A 4,889-nucleotide genomic window follows, 5' to 3' on the forward strand; every position below is an offset into this window, starting at 1 on the left:
ACACTCTACAGGAGAGAGAGGGTCCCACTGACCATAAGAGCTTACACTCTACAAAGAGAGAGGACCCCACTGACCATAAGAGCTTACACTCTACAGGAGAGAGAGAGGACCCCACTGACCATAAGAGCTTACACTCTACAGGAGAGAGAGGACCCCACTGACCATAAGAGCTTACACTCTACAGGAGAGAGAGGGTCCCACTGACCATAAGAGCTTACACTCTACAGGAGAGAGAAGACCCCACTGACCATAAGAGCTTACACTCTACAGGAGAGAGAGAGTACCCCGCTGACAATAAGAGCTTACACTCTACAGGAGAGAGAGGGTCCCACTGACCATAAGAGCTTACACTCTACAGGAGAGAGAAGACCCCACTGACCATAAGAGCTTACACTCTACAGGAGAGAGAGGGTCCCACTGACCATAAGAGCTTACACTCTACAGGAGAGAGAAGACCCCACTGACCATAAGAGCTTACACTCTACAGGAGAGAGAGGGTCCCACTGACCATGAGAGCTTACACTCTACAAAGAGAGAGGACCCCACTGACCATAAGAGCTCACACTCTACAGGAGAGAGAGAGGACCCCACTGATCATAAGAGCTTACACTCTACAAAGAGAGAGGACCCCACTGACCATAAGAGCTTACACTCTACAGGAGAGAGAGAGGACCCCACTGACCATAAGAGCTTACACTCTACAGGAGAGAGAGGACCCCGCTGACCATAAGAGCTTACACTCTACATGAGAGAGAGAGGATCCCACTGACCATAAGAGCTTACACTCTACAGGAGAGAGAGGACCCCGCTGACCATAAGAGCTTACACTCTACAGGAGAGAGAGGGTCCCACTGACCATAAGAGCTAACACTCTACAGGAGAGAGAGGACCCCACTGACGATAAGAGCTTACATTCTACAGGAGAGAGAAGACCCCACTGACCATAAGAGCTAACACTCTACAGGAGAGAGAAGACCCCACTGACCATAAGAGCTTACACTCTACAGGAGAGAGAAGACCCCGCTGACCATAAGAGCTTACACTCTACAGGAGAGAGAAGACCCCACTGACCATAAGAGCTTACACTCTACAGGAGAGAGAAGACCCCGCTGACCATAAGAGCTTACACTCTACAGGAGAGAGAAGACCCCACTGACCATAAGAGCTTACACTCTACAGGAGAGAGAGGGTCCCACTGACCATAAGAGCTTACACTCTACAAAGAGAGAGGACCCCACTGACCATAAGAGCTTACACTCTACAGGAGAGAGAGAGGACCCCACTGACCATAAGAGCTTACACTCTACAGGAGAGAGAGGACCCCGCTGATTATAAGAGCTTACACTCTACAGGAGAGAGAGGGTCCCACTGACCATAAGAGCTTACACTCTACAAAGAGAGAGGACCCCACTGACCATAAGAGCTTACACTCTACAGGAGAGAGAGAGGACCCCACTGATCATAAGAGCTTACACTCTACAGGAGAGAGAGAGGACCCCACTGACCATAAGAGCTTACACTCTACAGGAGAGAGAGGACCCCACTGATCATAAGAGCTAACACTCTACAGGAGAGAGAGGGTCCCACTGACCATAAGAGCTTACACTCTACAGGAGAGAGAGAGGACCCCACTGATCATAAGAGCTTACACTCTACAGGAGAGAGAGGACCCCGCTGACCATAAGAGCTTACACTCTACAGGAGAGAGAGGGTCCCACTGACCATAAGAGCTTACACTCTACAAAGAGAGAGGACCCCACTGACCATAAGAGCTTACACTCTACAGGAGAGAGAGGACCCCACTGACCATAAGAGCTTACACTCTACAGGAGAGAGAGGACTCCACTGACCATAAGAGCCTACACTCTACAGGAGAGAGAGGACCCCACTGATCATAAGAGCTAACACTCTACAGGAGAGAGAGGACCCCACTGACCATAAGAGCTTACACTCTACAGGAGAGAGAGAGGACCCCACTGACCATAAGAGCTTACACTCTACAGGAGAGAGAGAGGACCCCACTGACCATAAGAGCTTACACTCTACAGGAGAGAGAGGACCCCACTGACCATAAGAGCTTACACTCTACAGGAGAGAGAGGACCCCGCTGACCATAAGAGCTTACACTCTACAGGAGAGAGAGGACCCCACTGACCATAAGAGCTTACACTCTACAAAGAGAGAGGACCCCACTGTCCATAAAAGCTTACACTCTACAGGAGAGAGAGGGTCCCACTGACCATAAGAGCTTACACTCTACAAAGAGAGAGAGGACCCCACTGATCATAAGAGCTTACACTCTACAGGAGAGAGAAGACCCCACTGACCATAAGAGCTTACACTCTGCAGGAGAGAGAGGACCCCGCTGACCATAAGAGCTTACACTCTACAGGAGAGAGAGGACCTCACTGACCATAAGAGCTTACACTCTACAGGAGAAAGAGGACCTCACTGACCATAAGATCTTACACTCTACAGGAGAGAGAGAGGACCCCACTGACCATAAGAGCTTACACTCTACAGGAGAGAGAGGACCTCACTGACCATAAGAGCTTACACTCTACAGGAGAGAGAGGACCCCGCTGACCATAAGAGCTTACACTCTACAGGAGAGAGAGGACCTCACTGACCATAAGATCTTACACTCTACAGGAGAGAGAGAGGACCTCACTGACCATAAGATCTTACACTCTACAGGAGAGAGAGGACCTCACTGACCATAAGAGCTTACACTCTACAGGAGAGAGAGGACCTCACTGACCATAAGAGCTTACACTCTACAGGAGAGAGAGAGGACCCCACTGACCATAAGAGCTTACACTCTACAGAGGAGAAGACCCCACTGACCATAAGAGCTTACACTCTACAGGAGAGAGAGAGGACCCCACTGACCATAAGAGCTTACACTCTACAGGAGAGAGAGGACCCCACTGACCATAAGAGCTTACACTCTACAGGAGAGAGAGGACCCCACTGACTATAAGAGCTCACACTCTACAGGAGAGAGAAGACCCCACTGACCATAAGAGCTTACACTCTACAAAGAGAGAGGACCCCACTGACAATAAGAGCTTACACTCTACAGGAGAGAGAAGACCCTACTGACCATAAGAGCTTACACTCTACAAAGAGAGAGAGGACCCCACTGATCATAAGAGCTTACACTCTACAGGAGAGAGAAGACCCCACTGACCATAAGAGCTTACACTCTGCAGGAGAGAGAGGACCCCGCTGACCATAAGAGCTTACACTCTACAGGAGAGAGAGGACCTCACTGACCATAAGATCTTACACTCTACAGGAGAGAGAGAGGACCCCACTGACCATAAGAGCTTACACTCTACAGGAGAGAGAGGACCTCACTGACCATAAGAGCTTACACTCTACAGGAGAGAGAGGACCCCGCTGACCATAAGAGCTTACACTCTACAGGAGAGAGAGGACCTCACTGACCATAAGATCTTACACTCTACAGGAGAGAGAGAGGACCCCACTGACCATAAGAGCTTACACTCTACAGGAGAGAGAGGACCCCACTGACCATAAGAGCTTACACTCTACAGGAGAGAGAGAGGACCCCGCTGACAATGAGAGCTCACACTCTACAGGAGAGAGAGGGTCCCACTGACCATAAGAGCTTACACTCTACAGGAGAGAGAAGACCCCACTGACCATAAGAGCTTACACTCTACAGGAGAGAGAGGGTCCCACTGACCATAAGAGCTTACACTCTACAAAGAGAGAGGACCCCACTGACCATAAGAGCTTACACTCTACAGGAGAGAGAGGACCCCACTGACCATAAGAGCTTACACTCTACAAGAGAGAGAGGACCCCACTGACCATAAGAGCTTACACTCTACAGGAGAGAGAGGGTCCCACTGACCATAAGAGCTTACACTCTACAGGAGAGAGAGGGTCCCACTGACCATAAGAGCTTACACTCTACAGGAGAGAGAGAGGACCCCGCTGACCATAAGAGCTTACACTCTACAGGAGAGAGAAGACCCCACTGACCATAAGAGCTTACACTCTACAGGAGAGAGAGGGTCCCACTGACCATGAGAGCCTACACTCTACAAAGAGAGAGGACCCCACTGACCATAAGAGCTCACACTCTACAGGAGAGAGTGAGGACCCCACTGATCATAAGAGCTTACACTCTACAAAGAGAGAGGACCCCACTGACCATAAGATCTTACACTCTACAGGAGAGAGAGAGGACCCCACTGACCATAAGAGCTTACACTCTACAGGAGAGAGAGGACCCCACTGACCATAAGAGCTTACACTCTACAGGAGAGAGAGAGGACCCCGCTGACAATGAGAGCTCACACTCTACAGGAGAGAGAGGGTCCCACTGACCATAAGAGCTTACACTCTACAGGAGAGAGAGGACCCCGCTGACCATAAGAGCTTACACTCTACAGGAGAGAGAGGGTCCCACTGACCATAAGAGCTAACACTCTACAGGAGAGAGAGGACCCCACTGACCATAAGAGCTTACATTCTACAGGAGAGAGAAGACCCCACTGACCATAAGAGCTAACACTCTACAGGAGAGAGAAGACCCCACTGACCATAAGAGTTTACACTCTACAGGAGAGAGAAGACCCCGCTGACCATAAGAGCTTACACTCTACAGGAGAGAGAAGACCCCACTGACCATAAGAGCTTACACTCTACAGGAGAGAGAAGACCCCGCTGACCATAAGAGCTTACACTCTACAGGAGAGAGAAGACCCCACTGACCATAAGAGCTTACACTCTACAGGAGAGAGAGGGTCCCACTGACCATAAGAGCTTACACTCTACAAAGAGAGAGGACCCCACTGACCATAAGAGCTTACACTCTACAGGAGAGAGAGAGGACCCCACTGACCATAAGA

The sequence above is a fragment of the Ranitomeya imitator genome, chromosome 6 (assembly GCF_032444005.1).
Source record: "Ranitomeya imitator isolate aRanImi1 chromosome 6, aRanImi1.pri, whole genome shotgun sequence".
In the NCBI taxonomy this organism is placed as follows: domain Eukaryota; kingdom Metazoa; phylum Chordata; class Amphibia; order Anura; family Dendrobatidae; genus Ranitomeya; species Ranitomeya imitator.